Source organism: Oryzias melastigma, linkage group LG5, assembly GCF_002922805.2.
Source record: "Oryzias melastigma strain HK-1 linkage group LG5, ASM292280v2, whole genome shotgun sequence".
Taxonomy (NCBI): Eukaryota; Metazoa; Chordata; class Actinopteri; order Beloniformes; family Adrianichthyidae; genus Oryzias; species Oryzias melastigma.
The window spans coordinates 11,295,363-11,306,365 of record NC_050516.1 but is presented as its reverse complement, the minus strand read 5'-3'; the positions used below and the strand labels follow the sequence as shown (position 1 = coordinate 11,306,365).

Below are 11,003 nucleotides of genomic sequence, written 5' to 3'. Positions count from 1 at the left end.
ATGTAAACACTAATGGATGTACAGAGACTTGTATGCAAGAACATATTTGTCTTTATTCATAATAGAGATGTATTTTTTTTTTACATTTTAGATATATCCATGTTTATTATTGAACCGTAACACTGCAGTGAACGGAAAGATATTTACTTTCAGAAACACTTAAAGATATAAATCACACCAAAACAAAATAAAATCTGAAGCACAGCATGTTTAAAAGAAGCAGACATAAAACAATGAATTTAAAATGTTGGCTAAAAAATCTCTTATCAGTCAAAACCATTTTTTTTTTTGGTTGCAGGTCCAGTGAAGCTCAGTAATGGCTGATGGAAAAATGAACAAGAAAAAGCTCCCAGTCTCTAATAAAACAGGACGATAGATTAGTAGCAACAGTCGGAAGAAGGATCTGGACAAATACTGTAGTACACAGGTTAGTAGGCGTCTTGTAGTTTGTGTATTGTTGATGAACAGCAAGAAGATCAAGGTTTGACTTCTGCTGCAGCTTATTTATTTATAAGTTTCTCGCTTTTCTCCATCTGTTTCTGCCGTCTAATGAGTCCACATGACCATGAAACCACAATCCAGCAAACTACAAGCCATAGTTGTAAAAGTTGTTTTGTCTAAAGCTGCATAGGCATTGGATCAGGGTTAGCTCAGTGTTCAAAGATTTTTCCCCAACTTGTTACTCATCAACTTTAAATGACATTTTGAATTTCTCATTCCATCAACCAAGAACTGCGTAGACGAGGCCTAACGATAATCATTCCCTTTGAACATATATTCAAATTAATTAATGCTGCAACAAAAATACAAGAGCCAAATGTTATTTTTCTATTTGTCAGTTTTCCCAGTGCATCCATCCTCAGACCAGCCTCACCCTGTTCTTCTGGCTCAGAACCAAAGACTTCTCAGCTGCATAAACTTCTCTTTCAGATGAGTGTCATGACAATTTACCCAACAGTCATCTATCACTGCAGCTGCTACACACATCTGCAAAACTTGCAATAATAGACTATAATAATAGTAAACTAAAGCATACTAGCCGAGCATGTGGGTGTATGGCTGTGGAAGATCCTGCTGGATGTAATTATGTTGTATTCTTTCTTTACATTACTCTGCAGAAAGCATTAAAAAATACCCTCAGACTTTTCAATGCGATGGACATTCTGATCTTTGTGCAGCCGGAGTATCTGTAGAAACATTTATATTCTTAATTTGAGCTCAGTAGTATAGTAAATCTATAGTAAATGTAGCTTAAAGGCAAGTAAAATAGGTAACTTGGTGGATTTATAAAGCTATATATATATATGTATATATATAAATGTTTACTACATGACTAACGATACTGATAGTATCTCAATATGGCAAACATTGCAATAATCATCATATTACCTTGGTGATCTATGATATTTAACTATTTTTTAAAACAAATACATCCTTTTATTTTCTTCAAAAACCTTTTTTTTAGAACAAATTAAAACACAATATTTAATGCCCTTTCCAACTTTAAAATTACATTATTACGTGTCTTTACAATAATTACATACAGTTTAATGTAAGTAATAAACAAAGCTCCAATTAAGAACCAAAAGGCAGAGTATATCAAATGGCCTTTTCACTTCATAGAGCAATAAATATGGAAAAAAAATTACAATGTTGTATTTTAATTAGTTTTACATTTTATGTCAGATAATTTATTATTAGTGAGGCATAATTTGAACTTTCATTCTGTTAATATTATATGGTTGTTGTTTTTTACAGTCCTGGTATACATTTCCCTCTTCTTTTATTAAAATTTCCTTCACTTATTTTTGATAATTAACACTTTAGTCCCATGCTCCAGGTGTGTACCGCTAGCATACACCTGTTGGATCATTAATGGCGCTGGACGTCTCATTTGGACGGTCAGACACTACGCATCTCTCCGCTAGAATCTGGCATATTCTAGCACGTTGTTTGGACAGGTTACTGCTGTTACCGCTCCACGTTTTTGTTGAATTAGAAACAGCTCGTGCTATCTGCTTTAGAAAGATACAGGCATAGCTTGGAGCTTTTTTCTCTGCTATCTGCGTGTGTTTTCATCTGTCAGCGGAGTAGGTGGTAAGAGCGGGTGAGTAAATCTATAGTAAATGCGCCGCTCTGCAGAGACTATGTCCTTAAAGGGGTTCTTAATTTTGACTAAAACCAGCATAGTAATGTTTAAAAAGACCACTGGACACACTTCAAAAAAGAGTGGGCCTTTAAGAAACTTCTAACCTTCCAACAAAACATTTGGCTCTCTTTTTTGCTTGTGACTTCCTTCATCTCGCACTCTTCTTCTAACAGCATCAGTCACCCGCTCCATTTTCCTCTCTGCTTGTTTACAGTAAGCAGGTCTGAGCACCACAGCTTTACCTTTTATGGCCATTCTTTATACGCGGTAAAAGCGCACTAATATAACGCCAAGCTGAACACCCCCCTCCCCCCCCTCCTTATTCTGACCTCCCCAATGGGGGCACGATGGGTGGGTGGACCGAAGTGAGCAAGTCTGTAAGTCTGCACAGCGTTCAAATACCGAAGTGTGGTCGAAGCAGCTTTTAAAATTATCTCACTCGGGGGTTTGTTTTGAGTCTCTGGTTGTATAAACGCTGCTCTTACAAGTGTTTGGGTTAGTCTAGAAGTCTCCGTGTTTGATACCGATATACATGTATTCACACATGCAGCCCCTGACAAGGCAGGTAGGTGCCACTGAGAAAGACCTGCTGTGAACACATCCAATTATTGGAGGGCTGACAGAGTGTGAGCGCGACGGATGGAGCCGTGTGCAGCATTGTGTGGGAATACTGCTGCCACACATAGGATGTCATTTCCTTTAAAGCAATGCTAATTAATACGTGCCAACAGCATTAAGGCATTTTCTCACTTAAGCTCTCTAATTCTGCCATGCACCAGTGTTGTGTCAATTAGACCTTCTCTGCTGATGCTCTTTGCTGTGTGTCAAGGCCGACACGTTAGCCGGATCTGCCTTGTAAACTCATGCAAACGGCTCTAATTCCTCACTTGTTTTGTTGTGTATTTCCTGTCTAATTGTGTATTCGGACTGGTAAAAGGATTTGTTCCAAATCGAGACTGCTTAATTTGTTTCAGATCGAGTCTTGAATGTTAGATTTGGTCTGTATTCAGACTCAAAGCCTGTAAACAAAATCATGTGACTAAAGATCTCTTCATTCATTGGCCAGGAATTAAGAGGGCGTGACAAAGCAACTAAAGGGCGGAAGTTATGGAAGTCCTGTACTTTGAAATCTTTGGGATATTTCACTGATTCAAACTTGATATTTCGCTGACCAATTTTAAACTTCTGCATCACGTCAGGTTCAGCACTTTTTACTGCTACTTTGGTACGGCGGAGGCATGCTGCAAGATGGTTGCTGGCAAGAGAACGGCTATGACGATCGGATGATCAGTGCTTACGACAGATCGATTGTTGGGGAAACAGTGTGAGAAGCAAAGTGTATGACATTAAAAGTTGTCCTGATGAGCCTGAATTCGTCCGAACACATTTCAATAATGTGCTTTCTTTTAATTGTGGTGTTGGGGCATTGTTTTTAAGAGAATTCTGTTAAGGTTTTTGGGATGACGTCATGGCTGCGATAGACACGTGCCACATAAAGAGACACATAAAAATGGCATGGCATATACTTACTTATATAGTGCTTTTCTACCTTCCCAGAAGGCCAAAAGTGCTTTACAGTCACAGACCCATTCACACACGGTGGCTCTGCTGCCGAACACTGACGCCAACCTCCCATTAGAGGCAATCTGGGGTTCAGTGACACTTTGACACATAGGGCAAGGCAGGAATCGAACCTGCAATATTTTGATCAAGGGTCGACCGCTCTTCTGCTGCACCACGGCCGCCTCAAATATACCCTAAATAAAAACACCCTAAATACACTCCAAATATACTCTAAATAAATACACCCTAAACGCATCCTTAATACACTTTAAATAAACCTTAAATACACCCTAAATACACCCCAAATATACCCTAAATAAATACACCCTTAATACACCCAATGCACTGTACATGCACCTTGATTACACTCTGAATACATCCTAAATATACACTAAAAGTACCCCAATTATACCCAAAATACATCGTAAATATACCTTAAATACACCCTAATTTTACCCGGAATACACCCTGAATACAACCTAAATACACCTTACATATACAGTAAATGCACCCAAATTATACCCTAAATACACCGTAAATACACCCTAAATATACCCTGAATACAACCTAATTACACCCTAAATATACACTAAATGCACCCTAATGATACCCAAAATACACCGTAAATATACCCTGAATACACCCCACATATACCCTAAAATTTAGGGTATATTTGGGCTGTATTTAGGATGTACCTATATGGGGCCTAAATAGATACATCCTAAATACACCCCAAATATACCCTAAATTGATACACCCTAAATATACCCTAAATACACCATAAATGCACCCTAAATACACCCCAAATATACCCTAAATAGATACACCCTTAATATACCCTGAGTATACCCTAAATACACCGTAAATACACCCTAAACATACCCTGAATACAACTTAAATACACCGTAAATATACCCTGAATACGCCCCACACATACCCTAAAATTTCGGTTATATTTGGGGTGTATTTAGGATGTATCTATTTAGGGCCTAATTAGATACACCCTAAATACACCCCAAATATACCCTAAATAGATACACCCTAAATATACCCTAAATACGCCGTGAATGCGCCCTAAATCCACCCCAAATATACCTAGATACACCCATAATATACCCTGAGTATACCCTAAATACACCGTAAATACACCCTAAATATACACTAAATCCACCCTAATTATACCCTAAATACACCGTAAATACACCCCACATATACCCTAAAATTTAGGTTATATTTGGGGTGTATTTAGGATGTATCTATTTAGGGCCTAATTAGATACACCCCAAATATACTCTAAATAGATACACCCTAAATATACGTTAAATGCACCATAAATGCACCCTAAATACACCCCAAATATACCCTAAATAGATACACCCTTAATACACCCCAAATATACCCTAAATAGATACACCCTTAATACACCCTAAATACACTGCAAATATACCCTAAATACACCCTTAATACACCCTGAGTATACCCTAAATACAGCGTAAATGCACCCTGAATACACCCTGAATATACGCTGAATACAGCCTACATGACGGTCTGAGGACAGAGTTTAGAGCATGCTCAGTCGAAACTCTGAGAAATGGTGGCGTGCACATTTCTGTGCGTGTTTTTGGAATACCAGTGTCAAGAGCCTGAGAAACAGCCACGTACAAACAAACACAGGCTCGTCTTTCCCTGTTTCGCCCCTCTGGTCCCCATCACTCACATGAAAACACTCACACAAACACACTAACAAAGCCACAGCATGGTTGCATGGGAGCTTTATTTATTATCTTAGATTTCGCTAACAGTGATGCTACATCTGCCATCAGTAATTAGATTTGCCCTCTATGTTGTTCTTGCCTTTCATTCTGCCCCTTCATGTCTTTAGCTTTCATTTTCTCATTTGTTTTTCTTCCACATGCGGCTTGCATGAAGAGGTTTGAACTGGGAAGGAGTGGAGCACTACCTGTGCTATTTTCACAAAAAATACTTTTTTTTTCTTGCTTCGCCTTGTGCCGTTTTGGCATCTGTGGGAATAGCAGAAAAGCGGAGCTCATCCCTGAGGACTGTCTGCCCCTCAACGCCCTCGCCACACTTCAGGGGTGTTTCGCTCTTACCTGGAGGGATGATCTACCTTGCTGTGGGGCGTTCGCACTCATGCAAATCCCCCACATGCGAACGTTCAGCTAGTCCCCGATGAGACACTGAAGTCTGAGCAGCGGAGCTGAGAAAGTATTTGTTGGTGTGTTTCCCAGCAGAGCTGAGGTTGCAACCTGCTGTCAGGGGTGATTTGATCTCTCTGTTGTTGTTTTGCCTTCTCTCTGTTTCCACCATCTATTCTGTCTTTTTTTTAACTTCAACAAATGGTACTGTTCCCCTTGGGATTCAAAAACAAACAGAAAAGTGGTGAAACACTCACACTTCTGGTTGTGCACATGCAGAGCTGATCGAAAGGTTTATTTTATTGTTCATTATCCTGTGACACAGGCCCAGAAGTGAAGGCTTCAGCAGAGTTTGTTTAAAGTAAGCGGGAGTGTTTGTGTGTGTGCAGCAGCTGATTTGAGTCTTTTTTTTTTACTCTTTTCGTTGCAGTCTCTTGGAAAGAATAACTAAAAATGTCCCATTTTTGGTGGAAATGACCCAGCAGCTGTAAACTCCTCTTATGGTTGTGTTATGGTTGTGTGTTTGTATCAGAGTGCGTATGTCCATGTGGGCCATGCCACTTTGTTTTCCCCAGCAGACTCAAAGCCTTACATGGAGACAAGTAGACACCCCGAGTGAAATGAAAGTTTCCCAGACAGGTTTTGTTGTGTGTGCGCATTTCTGTGCGCCATTCTGTGTCTTAGTGTACACAAACCTCAGAGGCCCATGGGTGAAGGCTACCATATCAAAGAGATTAAGTATCGCTTCCCTCCTAAAGTCGGTTTGGTCATGTTTGGATGTGACAACAAAAGGTGGTGGGACATAAGACTGTCACTACAGGGGTGAAACCCGGCCCGTTGTGCCCTCCAGTACATGTGTAAATCTCTCCAGTTTAAAATTGATGGACTGCTGCTGCCAAAGAAACTATCTCTCGCTTTTTTTTTTATGATTTTCACCAGCTTACGCTTGCTTTTGATCTGTCTTTCAGTGCGGAGACAGATGTCTGGGAATGAAAGACAAGAGAGTGGAGAGCTGAGAGCAGGAGGAATTAAAAAAAAAAAAAGAGGAACTCAAACGCACCGTTCCTTCTCTCTCTGTCTCCCTCCTTCACCTCCTCCTCCTCCCCAGCCCTCCCCTCCAGGGAATGTTTGGGGGCCCAGCTCATATTTTGTTTGCACAATGCATTCCTGCAGGCTCTTTATTTATGTCAATCTTCCTTTTGATCAGAGTCCGGTTACCACCAGTTACCCACTCGCCGCTCCTGTGAGTGAAGGAACCCACCTGTGATGCAGGACTGTGTGTGTGTGTGCATGTGTGCGTGCACGTGAGGGTCTGGGGCCTTTGTTCCAGGGCAAGTTTACCATCAATTAATATGGTTAAATGATTCCCTCACATGGTAAAGTATTTATGTAAGGTGATCTGGCCAGTGGCTGCACTCAAGACATCTGGCTGTGATCTACATCACAGATGGCTCTACCTGCACGCACACAAGGTACACACACCGACACACTACTCACACACAAATACACAAAGGCTGTGAATATGAGAGCTTGTTTTTTATGAGAGCTTATTGTGTAGCTGTGTGTGTGTACGCTCTGTCCAGTTCAGACTGTGGCAGCTTAAAAGGAAAAATGAAGGTCTGCAGTGCAGGTCATGGATTCCTGATTTCTTTCCTTTTGGAGGATGTAAAATATGACATCTATAGGGTTGTATGTTTTTGTCAAGATAATTTGACCCTAACATATGGGTAACACTGTTCATGTCAGACGCATAAACAAAATGTGATTATATCAAAGTTCTGATTTAACTGTAATTTTATCTGCTGTAAAAGAGTCCCCTGTTTATGATTATGCAGTTTTTAGCTGAAATAAATACACATTTTCTACAGAGCAGCAGAAGTTTATTAGAAATCCCCCCCAGAGTTGTTGGCAAGGAAGTAAGCCTCCACCAATATCCGATTATTCCTTTGTTTACACTCTTTCTGGCTAGTTTACATCCCGTTACAGCCCTAGCTTAACATTACCAGGGCAACAAAAATAACAAGCAATGTTGGAACCATCCACCCATAGAGTTTTGATCAAGATGTCAGCTCGACACAGAAAACAAAGACGTACATGGATCTATTTGTCTATGAGTGGATGTATCAGAATGGAGAGGAGCAGGCCCTTTTCGGTTGTTGCATCACAACTGAGACCTTATCTAAACTGCTTTTTTAATCTGCTCCAGTTGACCACGGTTTGAATAAATACAAATACTAATAAATGCAGTTTAAATTATTTTATAGTATGTCCTCCATCATGAGAAAAATGCTACAAGAACATGTTAAAAACACAATTTCCATTAGAGTGGGTCTTAAATTCGACAGTCTGTTAACAAAATCTAATTTTCAGTCATAAAAATTGAAATTTAAGTACATTAATCAGCTATGTAACGAGTATGGAATTGCTTTTGAAGTAGAAATCTTTTTTTTTTTACACTGCATATGCACTTGGATTATTTTGCTGTGTTTTATTTATATACATTTACAAATCAGCTGAGCAGAAAAACCCTTTACACAAACTTAAAACTTGTAGGATTCTTCTTTATAGAAACCCAAATTAACAGCGTCTGCATAAAAAGATTTTAATGGAAATCTGCCTATTAGCTGCAGTTAAAGGAGGGTGATTAATCTCTGACAGCTGCCTGGCACACTCCGGTCGTAGTATGTTTCTGAAATGGGCAACTCCCAGGTGCGAAAGAGCGTGCTATGTAAATGTGAGACGGCGTGTTGATGAAAAATGCTCCCTCCTTCCCTGGATGAATAAAAATTAAAATACTAAAGTAAACATGACTTTAATTTTGGTTTGCTCGCCCTCGTGGGTGATGTTGGTGCAAAAGGCCATTCTTGGCTGGAAGAGAGATGAATGTTTGTGAATCTGTCTTCCAAACCCAGCTTTTCTTCCTCGTCTGCCCCTCCTCTCCATCCTTCCATCCTGAAAGAGCCCTCAAGAGATGTGTGTACCCTCTCGCTGCCCATATCCAAATAATTAATCCAAAGCAATTACTCTCCTCCTTCATCTGTCCGTCGACACGCTAACAAAACATTTCGACACGTGTCCTCATCACTCCCCTTTAATTAAGGCAGAACTATTTATCACTCCCCTTTAATTATCCTAGCCTGTTTATCAGTCTGCTTTTAATGGAATAGGCACCAGAGAGATATTTGTACCAAACACACCAGGCTACGTTTCTCTCACTTCTGCCAGTTTTGAACTCAAGAAGAAGAAAAAGCAAAAGAGACGAGAAAAAAGGAAGAGCAAAAACAATTAAGTCCAGGCAGGAAGGAACATACAATAGGGAGAGAAAAACTTGGAAAGCTGAGGAAGATAGAAGTTGTTGTTTTCTTGGGCCTGCAGTAATCAGGGTGATGGCCACACTCGCACACTCTGCTGTGCTTTTGTTCCCCTTGCAGGGAGCTTCCGCAGACTCCATGCAGTTCACACTGAGTTCAAACACGCACACATGCATCCACACACAAACGGAGATCAAACACACCTTCACAATGGTTCTTTTGTACCCAGTAACCATGGTTTCTGTCAGGTTTAATGCCTAGCAACATGTGTCATGGGGCAACCACTCACCGAGGAGGGGTGGGCCTCTGATACACTTCACAACAGCACAAGTGTTTGACCATGAAACAAATTTGACTATTATGGCAGTAGCTCTTAGAATCGGAGTTTACACACAGCAGACTGAGCTCTTTTTTCCCTCTTTTGCTGCACAGTATTGGTATGTTATGACTACGCAAACATGTGTTGATGCCGGTCGAGGAGAGGCCTTGTTTTGCTTTCCCCCACAACCTGTACATTAACACAGTTGTCCATCAGCCTTTAAGCAGCTCAGACAAGGCAAGGAACCCGCCGGAGAAGAGAGGCAGCTCCAGAATCACATCCAGACACAGAACCCCTCCCCTGCATCCAGAACTCACAGTCTGGACTTACTCTGGCTCACCTGGGAGCAATATGGCGCACATAAATTATAGCCACACATGGGATGCGAAATTAGCAGGTTTCACACATACACACAAACACACACACACAAACAAGCTGCTGGTAAGGTCAAAAGTCTGGGTGTCACACCCTGTCATTGCAGATTAAGTTATGCAAAGTGAGGTGGTCAGGCAGCCAACCCCTAGGGCTTAACAAGCAGGAAACACTAATTGGGTCGGCTTGCTGATTGCTATAATTGCTACTGTGAGTGAGTGTGTATGTGTGTGTGAGAGAGAAAGGGGGGAGACAGAAAGCATGTCCACATGAATGAAGGAAGAAGAATTCTGAACAGCTGCTTTCCAAACCGCCAAACTCGTCTCAGAAGAAGAAATGTAAGAACTGGTCAGGTTTGTGATAATAATATTTCTTTATCATCAAGAAACAATAATTATGGCTGTGTGAAAAACAAAATAAATATGCTAACATTATTACAAAAATCAAAGCATGGTCGAAAAGTTGACCAAGCATCAACACAAAGCAGCTCAATGAAACTGATACTACTAGAAAAGAGGAAGCCTAAAACTAGGAGAACATTCTAATCCTAAGAAGGAGAACATTAGAAAGAAGTCGAATTATGTCCGAGCAGCAAATTATTTGAGGAAATCTTATAAGATATGAGAATCCAAACTACAAGTTTTATTTCTTTGTATAGCGTTTTTCATTCAGCTAGAACACAAGACAGATCCTGTGGTATTATGTTTGACACTCCAGATCATTTTATGTTTTTGTTATCAATGGTCCGATGTTATCTTGTTCATTTCTAACATAATTTTGCCAAAGATATTTTTATGAAGAGTAAAATACTGAAAGTTTTTCAAGGTTTAAGTTGATGATTTATACTGGAATAATAATCCTGGCTTTTATTATTCATAATTATATTAAAAGTTGGGGTTTTAAAGTTTTAAAAATTGGCATTCTGCTAGTATTTTGGACTATTTTGGCATTTACTAATTTTTTTAGGCTATTTTGGAGTTTAGCCAATATTTACACGATAGCTTTGGCTAATTTAGTTTTTTTCTGTTTTTTTAGGATATTTTGAAGTTTATCTGTTTTTTTTCAGCTACATTCTAGCTGTTTTGGCTCACACAGGTGTTTTTTCTTTTTTTTTTTAGCTTTTTTTTTTAGCT

At 39.8% G+C, this 11,003-nt stretch overlaps 1 long non-coding RNA gene across 1 annotated transcript in view; it reads left to right on the top strand.

The window, feature by feature from the left end:
* The first annotated feature begins 224 nt into the window (after nucleotides 1-224).
* LOC112145251 overlaps nucleotides 225-11,003 on the top strand; it is a 26,509-nt gene continuing 15,730 nt past the window's right edge. The window contains exon 1 of the long non-coding RNA XR_002919046.2: nucleotides 225-427. This is a non-coding gene — a long non-coding RNA (uncharacterized LOC112145251). The remainder of the gene's footprint in view (nucleotides 428-11,003) is intronic.